Raw genomic sequence first — 18375 nt, 5'->3', positions numbered from 1 at the left:
AATGTTGGAGTGACAATGTATTGTTTTGAATCCTGTGTTTGTGTATGTAATTCTGATTGCCAAAAGAGTTAGATCCATGTTTTTTTGTTAGATATAAAATAAATGTATATTCTTTATTGCTGTGTTAGAAAATCTTGACAGGTCCATTATTATAGGTCCATAAATATGGAATCAACCTAATTGTTTTCATAGATTATAGTTCATTTGAAAAGTCATAGCTGACGTCTTATTTTTGCCAAATTCACGAAACATCGCAAATGTCACCTAACAGATTGTATCTGAAGAAAACATCAGCAAATGACAAGTGAAGAATCACGTTAACAACTGAAATTGGCGGAGCCTACCTGGTGTCAGACACCACAGATATTGTACTGGCATTCAGGTGAATGTAACAATTAATAACATAACTGGAAGTTATGGGCTAACGCCCCTACCCAGCTTCCTAATCTCACACAGATCAATCCCTTACATATTCAACAATTGATCAGAATCATAAAACACAGAACAACACAGCACAATGCAGGCCCTTCAACCCTTGACGTCCTGCCTATCTTTTATCCTACTTAAAGATCAGACAAATCGACATACTCTTCATTGTACTATCATTCATGCGCCTATCCAATAGTCAGTTAAATATTCCTAATGAAGCTGACTATACTACCGCTGCTGGCAGTGTATTTCACGCACCCATCACTCTCTGTGTAAAAATCCTAGCTCTGACATCCCCCCAAACCTTCTTCCTATCACCTTAAAATTATGCCCGCTCAAGATAGCCATTTCCGCCCTGCGACGAAGTCTGTAGCTATCCACTCTATCTATGCCTCTCATCATCTTGTACACGTCTATCAAGTCACCTCCCATTCTTCATTTCTCCAAGGAGCAAAGCCCTAGCTTCCTCATTTTTTCTTTGTTAGACATGCCCTCCACTCCAGGCAGCATCCTCGTAAATCTCCTCAGCACCCTCTCCAAAGCCTCAACATCTTTCCAGTAATGAGGTGACTAGAACTGAACACAATATTCTCAATGTAGTCTCACCAGAGCTTTTTGGCGCTGTAGCATAACATTGTGGCTTTTAAACTCAATCCACAGCTAATGAAAAAACTATCTGTCTTAATAATCTTATCAACTTGGGTGACAGCTTTGAGCGTCCTATGATATGGACCACAGGATCCCTATGGTCTTCCACGCAGCCAAAAATTCTGCCTTTAACCCTGTATTCTGCATTCAATTCTGACCTTCCAAAATGAATCACTTCACACTTATCCAGATGAACTCCATCTGCCATTTTTCAGCCCAGTTCTGCATCCTGTCAATATCCCATTACTACTTACATTACTTGTTCTTCAAAAAGCCAGGCTGACAATTTCTAATCAAACTATGATTTTCCAAGTAATCATAAATTCTGTATCTTAGAATCCGCTCCAATACTTTTCACAATACAGAAGTAAGACTGATGGGCTGGATTTCGCAGGATTATCCCTATTGCCATTCCTGAACAAGGGAATAAATTTTGCCACCCTCCAATCATCGGGCAATAATTCAGTGGACAGGGGGGACGGAAAGATCATCGTGAGAGGTGCAGCGATCTCTTCCCTTACTTCCTCCGATACCCTCGGATGCTTCCTCTCTGGTACAGGGGACTGATCTATCCTTACGTTTGTACTTCAATCAGTCTGTACTTGACCTCACTTTGTCTACTCCCTGTCCAATTAACTGATTGACTGCTTTCCATTTTAGGGCTCTATTCAGAGCTGCTTTCCTGAGAAAGTACACTTCCAAATATCACGTGAATTATGGAATGGAAAAACATGTGAACACACTAGTGCCTTCCTGATGAATGGCTTCTGCTCAAAGCTTTCGCTCTCCCACTCCTCAGATTCTGACTGACTCGCTGCGCTTTATCAGCGCAACACCATTCGACTCTGATCTCTAGCATCTGCAGTCCTCACTATCTCCAAACAAAGGGCTGACCCCTCTGCACATTGAGCAGGGAATTAACCAGCAGGAATTCATTGTATGTGGAGCTAACTGTTCAGTTCTGAAACTTTGCATTTGATTGACACATTAATTAAAAAATAAATTACAATTCAACAATTATTCATTCAGTCCCAGAGTTGCAGTTTTAGTTCATGGAAAGGAGCTTCCATGAACTGAAGAAATCCGAGTATTCCAGGTGCCATATTCCAGGCTGGATGCCCTTTTACTTAATGCTGGGCATATTATCGGACCGACTGATGTGATAAGGGAACGAGGTGACATGTGGAAGTGGACAATTTTGCCATCACATAGATGTGTATGAGGGAGGTCAGGGCTGACAACTCAATATTCAGTGGTACAAGAACTATAGGCAGCACAGAAAAGGGTTAAAAGAGAAGGTGGTGTTGCCTTATTAATCATGGATTCAATGACTGCAGTAAGGACGGATGATATCTTGGAAGGGTTTTCAAATGACGCTTTGTGGGTTGTGTTTAGGATCAAAACAATGACAGATATATATTAGAGACCCCCAGTTAAATGAAAATACAGGAACAGGTATAAAACTAATTCACTTAGGTGTGTAAATACAATAATAGGATCATTATAGTCAGAAATTTCAATTCCAAATATTCATTAGGGCAGTGATTTTTTTTAAGAGGTGAAAGATGTTTGACATTTTTTCCAGACAAGTCCTTATGTAAACATGTAGCAGGTACAACAATGGACGGGGCAGTGCTGGGCCTCACGGTGGGGAATGAAGCCAGTCAGGTATTGCAGTTAGGATTGGGAGAGCATTGCAGAACCAGTGACCATTTTTAGCTTAATAAGGAAAAGACCAAAAGAAAAAAGTTTGAAAAATAAAAATTATTCCGATGGGGGGTGGGGAGGGGGGGCAGATTTTATCAAAACAAAAGACAGGATCTGGCCACAGTACACTTACTTCTGAGTGAAACTGTAACAGAATAGCGTGGGGGCTGTGGTGCATCACATGCTTAAATTGGAATTGATGAAAGTGTCACCGCATCATCTTACACCAAAGATGAAATGTCGGAAAACAAGCCCGGAGAACCTTGGATGTCTACAAATATTCAGAATGGAATTAAGAATGAAGGAGATGCTAAAAGGAGGCATAAAGTGAGCAAGTCAATGGAGGTCCCAGAAGAGTAGAGAATGTGTCGGGCTAAGCTCAAGAAAGTAAGTTGAGGAGCAAAAGGGGGGGGGGGGGCGTTGACAAAAACATTTGACAAAAACATATTATCAATAATTCGAAGACATTTTATCGGTTTATTAAGTGTAGGAGGGTAACAAGAGAAATAATAGGGAGTATTGGGGACTGAGGAGGCGACCTGTGCACAGATCCAGAGAATATGTCAAACACATACTACATATCAGTCTTCACTTTGGAGAAGAAGTTCCTGGATTCACTGTCAGTATCTAACAATGTGATCCTTGAGCAAATTGATATAGAAGCTGAGGAAGAATTAAAAGTTGATGCAAGATAAAAAGTGGGCAAATCCCTAGGTCCGGATGAACTGTATCTTAGACTGATGTGGAAGATGAGGGAGGAGATTACAGGCTCTTAAACTCTGTGTTGTTTTTTGTTTTGCCTTGAGCCACGGAGGTGGTTTGATCGAACAGGACAACATCTAATCTAGGTTCAACTTTCACACAGAATGCTAGAAAAAAGGCCAAGGGATTAAACACCACTAAGACTCACATCAGGTGGCGAGAAACAATTGTAGAAAATTGTGGAGGCTGTTGAGAATAGGCCACTAAATATCTTCAAGGCTGAGATGGATAGATTTTACACAAGGGTTACAGAGAAACGCAGGAAAATGGAATGGAAGGTTATCCGAATAAATATACCTTAATTGAAAGGAAAAGCAGAGTCAGCGAGCGGGTGGGCATACTACCACTCACATGTCTAATGGTAAACCTTTACCAACAGCCTGTATTCACTGGAACATCAACATCTCTCCCTCCGGAGTGATGCACAGTTTGGAATACAAGCAATAGATTCAATGAATTCATGAATGCAGTGCTAATAGACAGAAAAGACCAAAGGACTGCGACAATGTGGATTGGCTGTCAGGGTAAATATTTGCATCAGCGCAGTCACCAGTACTAGAAGGATGACCTCAGGAAGACACCCTACAAGTCCAAGCATGGGCCTGGAATTAAGGAGTGCTTAAAGCACAAACAACACATCACTGCAGTGTCTCCCTCCTTTCCTAACCAAAACTAAATATGGAGTGGTCTATTGATGTGCTGTTAGTAGCAGAGTATGTAGTTATGCTTTGGTTCCAGAGCCTTCGGTGTGCAGAAGCTCAGCAAAAGGTACAGATAAGCTCAGGTAAAATATTTTTAACGCTAGCCTGACAGCAGTGGAGATAGCAGTTGGAGCAGTTGCATGTTCCTCCTGCAGGATATGGGAGCTCAGGGAGATTTCCACCGTCCATGATGATTACACGTGTGAGCAGTGCAACCAGCTGCAGCTCCTGCGAGACCATGACCAGGAGCTGGACGTGACTGCTCTCCAGATCGTCCAAGATACTGGGTACTTTATAGATAAGAGCTTTAGTGAAGTGGCTACCCCAATTTCCTCCCATAGCCATGTTTCTGTAAACACCTTGAATCCCAGTCCCATGTAATGATCTACGCCCTGAGTTCATCAGTCTTACCTGCCAGCCGTGTTGCATTTGAATAAATGCAATTTAATGCAACAGGCATTCCTTGCTTCCTGTCGTGTTCCAGGCAGAGAGTAGCAAGGCGAACACCAGGAATGGCGAAAGGAGTAGGCAGGGAGTGCAGGAATCCCCTGTGGCCATTCAGCTCGAAAACGTATTCCATTTTGGATTCTGATCTTGTGTGTATTGGCAGATGGGGATGGGTGTTAGAAATAACTGTTCAGGGGACAGCAGCAGTAGCCAGGTTGGTTGCACTGTGACTGGCTCTGGGGAGCAGCAGGAAAGGATAAATGTAAGCAGGGTCTTAGTATTAGAAGTTTCGATTATTAGGGGGACAGATCAGAGATTCTGCGGCCTCAAACGGGAATCCAGGATGGTGCGTTGCCACTCAGGTGTCAGGGTCCACGATGTCTCTGAGTGGCTGCTGCATATTCTCAAGGGGAGGGTGAGCAGCCAAAGTCATTGTGCGGATTGACACAAATAACCCAGGTAGACATAGGAATGTGGTTCTACAGAATGATTATTGAGATCGAGGAGAAAAGTTAAAACCAGGACCTCAACAGTGGTAATCTCCTGATTACTTCCTGTGTCATGAGCTCGTGAAGATAAGAATAGAAAGATATGGCAGATGAATATGTGACTAAAGATTTGGTGTAGGGTGAGGGGTTCATATTTTTAGATTATTGGGAACTTCTCTGGGACAGAGTTGACCTTTTCAAGAGGCACTGCTGGCACATGCACTGGAGGGGGGACCAATATCTTCGCAGCCAGTTAAGCTCGATGAGATTGGCAGGAGGTGGTATCCTTAAGAGCAGTGAGGAAAGTGCGAGGCTGGAAGGAGATGCAGCAATCATAAATAGTACGTTGAAGATACAGATCAGGCTAGAACACGATGGGGAGCACGGAATGCATTTAGTTCAATGTAAAAAGACTGACAGGTAATGCCGCTGAATTCAGCGTGTGGATAGGTAATCGGCGCTGAAAAGGCTAGCTATTACTGAAATATGGCTGAGGGAGGGATTGGACTAACAGCTTAATGTACCAGGGTTAAATGCATTAGGAGGGACAGAGATGGTGTTAAGAGGGAAGAGCAGTTGCATTTCTGATTAAGGGGAGTATCACAGCAGTGATCAGAGATAAAATAACTGATAGATCATCCAGTCAGGCTTTGTGGGTGGAACTAAGACATAAGAAGGGCATGGTGATATTTTTGGCGGTGTAATATAGGCCCCAAAATAGTCAACTGGGATTACAGGAACACAAATATGTAGAGAGATTGGGGAGACTTGCAGGAACATCCGGGTTGTCATAATAGGAAAGATGTGGATGCTTTGGAGAGGGTTCAGAGGAGGTTTGCCACGATGCTACCTGAACTGGAGGGCTTATCTTATGAAGAGAGGTTCACTGAGCTCGGACTTTTTTCATTGGCGAAAAGGAGGACAAGAGGGGACATAATTGAGGTACACAAAATAATGAGAGGCATAGATAGAGTCGATAGCCAGAGACTATTTCCAAGGGCAAAAATGGCTTACACGAGGGGTCATAGTTTTAAGCTGGTTGGAGGAAAGTATAGAGGGATGTCAGAGGCGGATTCTTTACACAGAGAGTTGTGTGAGCAATGAATGCGTTGCCAGCAGCAGTTGTGGAAGCAAGGTCATTGCAGACATTTAAGAGACTGCTAGACATGCATATGGTCACAGAAATTTGAGGGTGCATACATGAGGATCAATGGTCGGCACAACATCGTGGGCTGAAGGGCCTGTTCTGTGCTGTACTGTTCGATGTTCAATGTTCTATGCTCTATAATAGGGGTTTTAAATTTTATAACACAGACTGGAACTGCCAGATCACTAAGAATTTACTGGGATGTAATCAATTAAGTGCGTCAGGAAAGTTTCCTCAAACAGTATATTGAGAGTCCTAATTGGAAAGGGGCAAGGTTTGACCCACTCTTAAGATATAGGTCTTGATTGGTGAGTGAGGTGTCAGTAGATGTGCACTTTAGCACCAGTGACCATTGTTCTATTAATTTTAAATTAGTTATGGAAATGGATAAATTAGGTCCACAGATTAAAGTTCCAAATTGTGATAAGGTTAATTTGATGGACTTAGACAATTGTTTGCAGGGCTTGGTTGGAGTAGTCTTTGCATGCAAAGGACCTCAGGCAAGTGGGAGTTAAAGATCAATATGTTCCTGTGAGGCTGAAAGGAAACATGACAGGAATGAGGAACCCCGGATGACAAGAGATGTTTAGACATTTTCCAAAAAGGAATTGTGGAAGCGTGGCTCAGGTACAGGCAGTTGGGATCGAGGGAATCCCTGGAGGTGTACAGGGGATACAGGAGTTTATTGATGAAGGAAAACAGGAGGGCGAAAAGTGGGTATGAGATAACCTTGACTGAGAAAATCAGAGTGAATCCAAAGAGGGACTTTAAGTATATTAAATGAAAAAAAACATTAACTTGAGAGTGAATATGACGCCTCAAAGACCAAGGAGAACATGTACGTGTCGTACCATAAGAGATTGGCAATGTCCTCAACAAATATTTCTCCTCTATGTTTATTGTGGATAAAGACATAAATACTTGTGAATTTGGGGAAATTAGTGGTGATATCTTAGAAACAATCTATATCACAGTATAGGAGGTATTGGATATACTAGATTGTTTGAAGTTGGATAAATCGCATGGTCCTTACGAGATATATCCAAGAACACTGCAAGTGGCTAGAGAAGAATTTGCGGGGTCCCTGGCTGATAATTTTGATCACCAGTTACCACAGGTGAGATCCCAGAAGACTGGAGGATAGCAAATGTTGTGCCCTTATTCATGAAGGACTGAAAAGTAATGCCTGGGAAATACAGACCAGTCAGCTTAACATCTGTGGTAGGCAAATTACTTGAGAAGATTCTGAGGGATAAGATGTACATGCCTTGGGAAAACACGGTTTGATTAGAAATATTCAGCATCGCTTTTTGAGTGGAAGTTCACGCTTGACGAATTTGTTAAAGTTCTTTAATAACATGACCAGAAAGGTTGACAAGGGCTGGCCGGTAGACGTCCAAACGTGTGGTATTGGAAAAGCACAGCAGGTCAATCAGCATTCCAGGGGTGGGGGAATAGACGTTTTGGGCATAATCCCATCATCAGGAATGCCCAAGCCATCTATACTCCTGCTTCTCGGATGCTGCCTGACCAGCTGGGCCTTTCCAGTGCCACACTTTTCAACTCTGATCTCCAGCATCTGCAGTGCTGCTCACTTTCTCCAAGGTTGGTAGATCTGGTCTATATGGACATAAGTTACACCAGAACAGAATGTGGCTTTTCAGCCCATGGACCATGCTATGCAGTTACAGGAGGAGACCAATCAGCCCCCCGACTTGATAGAACTAGATCCAGTTTAAATCATGCAGCAGCAGTATCAGTCTATTCAGCTACTTGAAATCAGTAACACAGGAAATGGAAGAGGCAACAAAGTGACTGCACTATGGGGAATCCTGGAATAACACCAGGCTATATAGACCGTCAAGCCTGTCCTTCCCTTCATTAAGGTCAGGGCTGATCTCTCTTGGCCACAATTTCTCTTCCATGCCCAATTCTTTGTAGCCATCAACTCCCTGATGTGTCAAAATCCATTAAAACCATTCTGCTCCCCCAAACATTTCAGAGATGTAGCTGTCTGGGATAGAGAGGCCCCGACAGTTACTACCCTTTGAGAGAAGGAAACAGTCCCCATACGTGAATAGGAAATTGGAACACAGCGTCAGCGTGAATGACCCTGACATAACAGCAGGTTTTGACTGAACAAGATGTCAAGGAGACTGAAAAAAATAGCACCTAATGGGAATCAGTTGTAAACTCCCAAGTGATTGGGCATTCTGGACACCATGTGGCTGGTACAGATATTTTCACTCAATCCCTGGATATCTCTGTGGGCCATCCTCTGGGTAGCTTCCTTGGCACAAACATCTTCAGCTGATTCAGCAACTTCTGACCCTCCATCATTCGATCAGAAGTGAGGGTGCTCAGAAAAGATCACACAAAGCATCAAAACCTGGACAACATTCAAGCTCATGCTGTTTACGTGTAGATAACATTCATGTAACAGCACTGCTGGACCCTGAACATTTCCATGGGACTGAAAAAGAGGAGATAATTCAGCAACTCAAGCTGGTTTCACAGAAATATGAGAATGCCATTCAGCCCATCGAAGCTATTGGATAATGAAGACACAGCCCATTCACTCTCTCTTACCTATTGCACAAGAACAGATATTTTTAAAAACTACAAATGGTGGAATGTAGGTGGCTGGAAGAACACAATAAGCCAGGCAGCATCAGGAGAAGAAGTCCACACCTTGGGTATACCTTTCTTCAGGACTGGGGTTCGGGGTAAGGGTGTGTACAGATAAAGAGGTGAGGTGGGGGAGTAGGAGTAGGCGGCGTGGTGAAGTTGGAAACACAGGTAGAGGGTCCTAACGGGTTGGTCTTTGGGAGGAATGAATCCAGTTGACAGCTGGAAGATGGGTTGATCAGAGGAATGGAAGGAGCAGGGGTTGGATAGGTAGTCGGGAATTGGAAAGGACGTTACTAGAAATTGGAGAACTCAGTGTTGAGTATCCCGGGCAGTAGGCTACACTGGTGGAATATGAAGTGTTGCTTCTCCAGTTTGTGCTTTGGTTCGTTGTGGAAATGGAGGAGGTCAAGGATAGCCATGTCGGAAAGGGAGTGGGAGGGAGAATTGAAATAAGCCGTGACTGAGAGTCATATCAGCCCTTACAGTCCCGACTAAGATATTCAGAAAAACATTTCCCTTTGTTTACATTTAGTCTCCAGATATAGAGAAGACCACATCAGGAGTGCCAGATACAGTAAACTAGGTTGGATCCGATCACCTGGTATATATTCTCCAAGGACCGATTCCGTCATCAATTTTGGTTTGTGCCACGCTCCCGACCAAACCCACCAATCCCCACTGGCAACTCATTCTGCAGATATAAAAAATGTATCACCTGCGGGCATACCACCTCCCTCATCTCATCTCAGGCCACAAACAGTCCTTCCACGTTTAACAGAGGTCACCTGCCTCTCCTTCAAACTAGTTTACCACATCAGGTGCACCTGATGTGGTCTTCTCTACATCGGGGAGAGCACCTTAAACTAAGGGCACATTTCACTGAGCATCACAGCCGGACCCAAGTGGGCCGACCTGTGAGCTCCCAATCACCAGTCATTTCATTTCCTCTTCCCAATCCCTTTTCAACATGACCACCCTTGGCCTCCTCTGTTGCCACTGTGAGTCTGACAGAAATTTGAAGAAACAACATCTTATCTTCTTCTTGGGTAGCCTACAGCCTGGACGACTCAACATTGAGTGGTCCGATTTGAAATAACATTCTCAGCCATGGCCCTACTCCCTTTTGCAGCCCATCCTCCTCCCTTACTTTCCACCAAATGACCCCGGCTTCCAGCTCCCAAAAGGATTCATCCTTCCCATCGACCAGGCAGGTTGCACCCACCACTTGCGTCCACCAATCCCCTACCCCATCATCGTGCTGCTCTCCCCACCCTAACCACTCCCTCCCCTATTTATCTGCAGCTACCCCTACCCACACATGCAGTCCTGAAGAATGGTTATACCTGAAATGTTGACTTCTCCACCTCCTGATGCTACCTGGCTTGCTGTTTCTTCCAGCCTCCTGTTGTCTATTATTACACAGGAAGATAAGGAATCGAGTCAGCAAAACATGCTGATAAGCAGCTACCACGGGTCGTCCAATAATGAAGCTCTTCCATGGAACGAGGAAGAGGACATTCAGCCCCTCGAGACACAGACACACGAACAGAAGAGGCCATTCAGGCCCTCCAAGCTGTTACACTGTAATAGTAGTATGTCAGTGATACTGCAACACAACAAACCAATGAAGCAGAGGCTGCACAGATCGACTGCTCCATGTTATGACTCCTGGCTCCATTGCTAATGTTTCACGTGTGTTACATTAACACGGTTTTCTGACGGTAAGGAGGCACAGTGGATGGTTTGTGCCACGTACCAAGGAGGCATCTTCATCTTCGAGAAAACAGGCTAGTCTTCAGCTTGGAGGTCAGAATCTTTTGAGAATGGCCAACCCTGTCAGAGTGTGGCTGCTGACAGGATTGTGAACAACATGATGTTTAGTGCAGGGTCTCACTCCAACTGTACATTCAGGCATCAGAGTTTGTTGGGAACCTGGAGCTCTCTCTCTTCTAACATGGTTACTCCACAGAAATATGCAAATCCTCACATAGCCATAGAGTTCAACAGTCCTTTAGTCCAAACTGGTCCATTCCGACTAAAATGTCCATCCATGCTAAATCCATTTCCCTGCACTTGGCCCATATTCTTCTAAACCTTTCCTATCATATATTCGTCCAAATGTAAAAACATATATTCTGCAAAACACGTAATATCTCACGATTTCGATGGTTTGGTTTGAAAATAATCAACGTTGGTCTATAACGCTCAAGTTTTCTTGCAATCACTTTTTATTCTTTTGTCGCATTATAAATTAAACACTCATTTCCTACACACTCTTCTCATGGTAAATTCACCGCAGGGATTAGTCTAGTGTACCAACTTGACTCTGTCTCATTGTGGCAAGGAGATCAGTCCTCATAAAGGAGAGAAAATCTGTTCACAGAGCCCCAAGTTCTGTCTCAATATCACTCTACAACTTCAGTAAGGTGTCTTCACTCTTATACTTCCATCATTTTGCAATGAAGGACACTATGTTTTTACTGTGATGACTACTTACTGTTCCATATGAATTCTGTCAATGGCTCATGACCAAGGACATCCAGCTCCATTTCACTAAGAGCACTTCCCATCATCGCCTTCTCATAAATACAAAATGAAAAGGATGGTATGTTTTGCCAAATCCTTTGGTTGCCTTGGAAAGCGCTATGCTTTAAGCAGAACGGCACCAACAGGAACACCACTATTGCTATTGGAGAAGTTTGGAAATGCTGAGGAGGCGATGGACTAGCTGTGTTATCTCTGGAATATTAACGCAGGGACCCAAGTGATGACCCAGACCCCGCATTCGAATCCCACAATGGCAAATGTTGGAATTTGCATTCAATAAAATATCAGGAATTGAGAATCAAATGAAACCGTTTCGGGTGTCCTACCTGGAACACTCATGCCCTTCAGTCAAGGTAATCTACCATCTTCACCTGGTCGAGCTTACATGTGACTCCAGATCCACAGCACTGTGTTTAATACACAGTTGCAGTTTGAAATGGCCATGCCACCCATTCAATTATATCACTCACTACAAATTCCAAAGAAATGAAACCGGGGTGGAACTCAGCACTGACTACTTACAGGCCACGGACTGCAGTGGGTCAGGAAGGCAGCTCACCAACACATTTTCAAGGACAATGAGGAAAGGGGGTTACATTCTGGCCAGCATCCTATTAATGAATAAAAGAAGGAGATCACACTCAAGAAAGAGAGACAAAGGGACATAACTCACTTCAAACCGGAACTTTGATGTCCACCTGACCTGGGCACGAATTTCAGCAATATGGGAACGGGAGAAAAATAAATAAGATGAATCTGGATTTTTATTTCCATTTCAGCTGATCATCAACAATCCCTATGCTTGTTTCTTTCTCTCTCTCCCTCTCTTTCTCTATCTATTCAACTCACTCCTTCTCCCCTTCACCATAAACATTCCTGTCACCAACGGGGAGAATGCGGGTAAGTGGCGATGAAATGCCCATCAGCCATGATTGAATGGCGGAGTGGACTCGATGGGCCGAATAGCCTTAATTCCGCTCCTATGTCTTATGGTCTTATGATCTCATTAAACACTCTATTTCCCAGCTGCGTTCAGTTCTGACGTATGGCGAAATGTTACTTCTATATTTTCTCTCGGCCTGAAGCTGCCAAATCTGTTCAGTTTCTCTGTCACTTCCTTGTTCTTTTTGTATCTGATCTCTAGCATCATTCTTTATTTTTTTTCAACCTTTTCTGTTGTTATTACATGGGATGTCTGAATCACTGGCAAGGGCAGCATTTTCTGACCTCACTAAATGCCTTTTACTGTGAGGCCATTCGTTAAGGCAGTGGGTCAGAAGTCAGTCTTAATCCAGACCAGTTAATTATGCTAGATTTCTTTACCAAAGGACAACAGTGAAACAAATAAACTTATTGACAATGTGCTGGTGGGATTATATTGGTAAAAGTCGCTCTTATTTCCAGTTCCTGTCATTTGAATTTAAGTTCTATCATCATCTGAGCTAGGATTTGAAACAGTGTCTCTAGTGTAGTGACCTGGGACCCTGAATTACCTGTCCAAGGTATAGATATTTGTTTATTTAGCACCCACACTGACGTCTAGATCGGGTCTGGGGATATCATGGAGTTGGTAGTTGGTAGCTTTGGCGAGGGAGAGAATACCAAGACATAAATCAATTCAGGGCAAATCGGTGCTTCGGGATTGTGAACAGTCTTGTTCTCAGATGTTGGTGAGGGCGGGGGTGTGGGCGTTTCTGAAATTTGTGGAGATTGAATGGATTAGCATTTGAAACTGAAGACAACATTTTCTGTTTTTACTAAATATAGATAACAGAAATCGCACTGATTTCACCATGGCTAATGGGATTAAAAAGTCGATAGAGATAAGGCGACCTACCAGGAACACCAACAAGAGCGAGCATAGGATAGTAATCCGCCTGCATAATCAACAGTACACTTAATATCTGATATGATAATATGTTCCAATATCAGGAAACATAGAAAAGACCCCAGTATAAACTCCTGTCCATTTTTGCATCATTCCAGTATACTTTTCTTGGATTCTGAACGATTGGTGCGACATTCCAGTCTAATGCTCTCAGATTCTGATCCATTGTTGGAACATTCCAGTCTCCTGTTTTCAGATTCTGGTCCATTATTGGTACACTCCTGTCTATGGTTCTCAGATTCTGATCTCTGCTCTGCCCGTCTCTGCAACAGCTAATCCCTGTTAGTGTTGGAGGTGAAGCATCTGCAGCTATAATGGGATAAAGCATTGCAAGAAAAAAAGGAAAACCATCCTGTGGCACAATTCGGATCCATGGAGACTGATATCAGTCACAGTTACACGAAACAAACAGATCCACTTAACTCCTTTCAGTATGCTACTTCAGTTCACAATAACAATTGGATTGAATTTAATGTTTAAAACCCTGACTAATGGTCACATCTCCCATCAGCAATTACTGTCGTGAAGTAAATTGTGAGAGACAGTATGGATGTTTTCTTATCGCACGCTACATGCTTCTGCTGTGTTGTTCATTTGCAATACTATAAGTGTCTGAACGCTCCACTATGAACACCCACAAAAAAAATCCCAGATGTTGTTACCATGCTGATTACTCCTCGACTACAACAGGCGCCAAGCAACAGTTTCCCAGTGGGCATATTTGTCCTGACCATAAACACGAAGTGCGGATCTGTCTGGAAATTCCTCTCGTTGCTCTAAGACATGTTGAATCTTAAACACACAATACCATTGAGCACTGTTTTATGTTAACTTCAGACACCTTAATACACTTTATTAGCTTCAAAACAGTAAGACTTACATTTTTGGAATCCAGTCCAGCATTTAGATAGCGAGTGGCAGATTTAGTGTCTCTTATTTCGTATGTTGATTTGGTGAGTAAATAGATCTTCAGATAGCGATGGTTCTTGCAGGAACCAAGCTTGTTTTGGAGGTGGATAAAGTGACCTTGGGGGTTTTACAAAATGCGAATAAGACCAAGCAGCGAGAATTAGTAGACGAAAGGAGTTGAAGCTACCTCCTCATGTGAGGAGAAAATGAGATGATTGCAGCAGTATCTCAGCATTCCAATTTGATGGAAACTACATTATGATCTGTGGAGATTACTACACTTCAATCGCAAATTAAGCAGCTTGAGCTAGAAGCAGAAATGACGCAGTTTGAGCTACAACTAAAATCAGAAGAGGAAGAAAAAAAAGGAAATAGGTTTAGCAGAAAAAAGAGAAAAAATAACAAATAGCTTGAGCAGGAGAGAAAGGAAAAGGGAGAGCATTTGAGTTTCAGAGATGGACACTTAGAGAAAGTGGCTAAACAATTTGTTGGCCAGTGACCATGTGGGTTTTGCTGACCCAAAAAAAACTTGGAGGTAGAGCTAGTGAGGTATTCACAACACTATCAGAGGAGGGATCTGGGGTGTATGAGGAGTGGACATGTGCATATGAGCTTGTGCCAGAAGGCTACAGACAACGTTTCAGGAATTTAAGGAGGGATCCTGGTCAAACTTATTTTGAGTTTGAAAGGATCAAACAAAGTAATTTTGATTATGGATAATAGCCTTTAAAAGAGAGCAAACCTACGAAGCTCTTCGAGAAACAATTAATTTGGAGGAGTTCAAAAATTCACTGCCTGACACAGTGCAAATTCATTTGGAAGAGCAGAGAGTTAAAACGGCAAGGCTGGCAGCTGAAGTGGTTAATGATTATGACTGGTAATTTATGATTATAAAACTTGTTTTGGTTTCCAGAATCAATTTCAGTCCATGATAGATTGAAATTGGGGCAAAGAGAAATCCTCAAATAGAAAGGGAAAGGTAGGTCTTGGTGAAGATCATAATGATAACTTTCCACGGGGCAAAACGGAAATACGTGAAGTAGACAAAGAAGTTAAAAAGCTCTGGTGCTTTCACTGCAACAAATTAGGACACATGAAATCACTGTGTTGGTGGGTTCAGAAAAAAAAAACACAGACGCAGGAAAACGGGATAAGCCAGGGAGTTTTGTTGGAATGTCGGCTAGAAAGCACAGTGGAAGCTAGAAAGCTGCATCAGAGTGTACACACGGATTGGAGGTTTGTTAAGGGAGAAGTGCCAGATCTGCTTAGAAAATATACCTGCAAAGGGAAAGTTTATTCCCATAGGGCAGGTAAAAAGGATGCAATTTTAAGGGACACAGTATCCTCTCAGACTATGAAGCTGAAAAATGAGGAGATATGTACGCCTGAAGGACTATTTCCAGAAAATATAGTGCTAAAGGGAATTCATCTTGGGACAAAAGTGCAACGTTTTGTAAAGCGATGATAACTTGTCCAGAAAAGTGTGGAGGAATTGCGTTCGGGGTATTGGACAAACTCTCAGCTCCAGGAATACAATTTGTCCTTACCAAAAATACAGATGATTCACTGGTAGGAGTACTGCCAACTCTGGTTGAAGAGCCAATGGAGACACAGGAAACTGAAGCAATGAATGGATCTTATCCTGGAGGCTTTCCTGATTGTGGGTTAACAAGGTCCCAGTGTCACCAGTTGAAACAGGCAATATCAAAAATGTAAAGATAAGGAAGCTTAAGTGGCATTAACAGAGACTTTGTTCCATTAGATAGTTGAGATAAAACAGGAGCAAGTAGGTGATCATGCAAATATTTTTAGTTCAGCTAAAGTAATTGAGTTACAGCAGAAAGATAAAAGTTTAAAACCAGTTGTATCAAAAAGCATATACATTAGGAATTTTGAATGTATCCCTGAGTGTCATTACCTTAAAAATGATGTCCAGATAAGGAAATGGAGACGATCACATATTCAAGTAGATGAGAAATTGGAAGAGATTCATCAAATCATTTTGCCAATGCGGTACAGCAAGGAGGTGATGCGAATTGTGCATGAGCTACCAACTAGAAGTTATTTATTAGTGAGGAAAACACAGGCTGAAATACAGAGACATTTTACTGGCCTGGACTGCAACAGGATGTAGTTGAATTTTACCAGACATGTCATACATGTCAGGTAATTGGAAAAGCACAGGTGATAATAAAACATGCACCTTTCTTAACTATTCCGGCATTTGAGGAACATTTTACAAGAGTCTTAATTGATTGGCTAGGTCCCCAAACTCAAAAAGAATGGGCACCAGTATTTATTAATAATAATGGATGCATCGACTAGATTTCCAGAGGCCACCCCAAGATGCAATATCACAGCTAAAAGAACTGCAGAGGAATTACTCTTTTTATAAATAGATACAGACCACCAATGGAGCTACAGTGAGATTCAAACTTCAAACTTCACACATAAATTATTCACTATAATATCTTCAGGATAAAGCAATTCAAATCGACTGCATACCATGCAAAATTGCAGGGAGTGCTAGAAAGGTGACATTAAACATTAAAGACAATGTTGAGGGCTTATGATAAGGATTATCCAGATGATTAGGTAAGGAAGTTATATTTGCGCTTTTTGTGATCAGGAATGCACCAAATTAACAGAGCAAATTCAATCCATTTGGATTAGTGCTTGGGCCATTAAACTTGAATATGGTGAAAGTAGTAAATCAGAATTCAAAGGTCACACTTTTGGAGTATGTCTCAAAATTTTATGGAACGATTAATAGCGCTGTGGAGTTGGTTGGAAAGCATTTAAAAGTATTGCAGCATGCAATAAAACAGGAAGCGGACAGGAAACTAAAAATTTGCAATTTTGCTATCGGGAATAAGTTATTACTGTTCCTTACAGTGATAGGTGAACCTTGAAAAGCGAGGCTTAGTGGACCTTATAAAATAAAAAGAATACTGAGTGGGGGTAACTACTTGATAAGGACTCCAGACTGAAAGACATCTCACAATGTATGTCATGTGAAAATGCTCAAAAGATCATTTGGCAGGGAAGGAAAGCAAGAAGAGAAGGTATTAATGATTATGGCATTCCTTAAATAAAGCGGACAATGAGGTAGTTGTCTAAAATTGGGATAAATTATTGAGTTACCTTTCTGAGAAAAATTGAAATGACCAGAAAGAGTTATTAATATCACATGGGGAGATAAGCAGAAATTAACTTGGAAGTAATAACCTAACTGTGCATAATGTAGCTAAATGAGATGCTTCTATGAGTAAGCAACATCCTTAGAGGCATAATCCTCTAAAGTTGGAACAGGTTCAGAAGGATATTGAACGCATGCTCTAAGATGACATAATCAACGTGCGTTACAGTGACTGGAACTCACCCATAGTCATGGTGCTAAAGCCAAATGGTGCCCAATGGTTATGTGTGGACTATCGTAATGTCAATGCAGTTAAAAATATTGATGTATACTCAGTTCCATGGTTGGAAGACTGTTTTGAAAATGTAAGACAAGCAACTTACATTTGTTATGAAAAACGTGCTGGCCACATTTCAGCGGCTAACCAATAAGTTACCTGATTATCTAATGTGTGATATACATTGATGACGTGGTGATTTTTAGTCAGTCATGGAAGGAATATTTACAGCATTTATTGCATTTGTTCTATCGACTTCGCAAGGAAGGCTTGGTGGTAAAACTAGCAAAAAGTGAATTTGCCAAACAAAAATCACCTTCCTGGGCCATGCTATTGAACACAGATAAACGGTGTCATGGGATGTAACAGTGAAGGTAATTGGGGAATTTCCCATACTGTTGACAAAAGGAACAGTACTATGGTTCCTGCAATTGTGTAGATTTTATCGAAGGTTTGTGCCTCATTTTCGCAATGTGACTGCTCCACTCACGGAATTGTTAAAGAAAGGGAAGAGGTTTCAGGGGACAGAGGACTGTCAAAAGTCATTTGACGGCATGAAATATGCATTAATCCATGCCCCACCGTCAGCCACACGTGATTATGCAAAACTATTCAAGGTGGCTTGAAATGCAAATGATGTGGCTGTCGGTGCTGG

Source organism: Chiloscyllium punctatum, chromosome 21, assembly GCF_047496795.1.
Source record: "Chiloscyllium punctatum isolate Juve2018m chromosome 21, sChiPun1.3, whole genome shotgun sequence".
Taxonomy (NCBI): Eukaryota; Metazoa; Chordata; class Chondrichthyes; order Orectolobiformes; family Hemiscylliidae; genus Chiloscyllium; species Chiloscyllium punctatum.
This window is presented reverse-complemented; position numbering follows the sequence as displayed.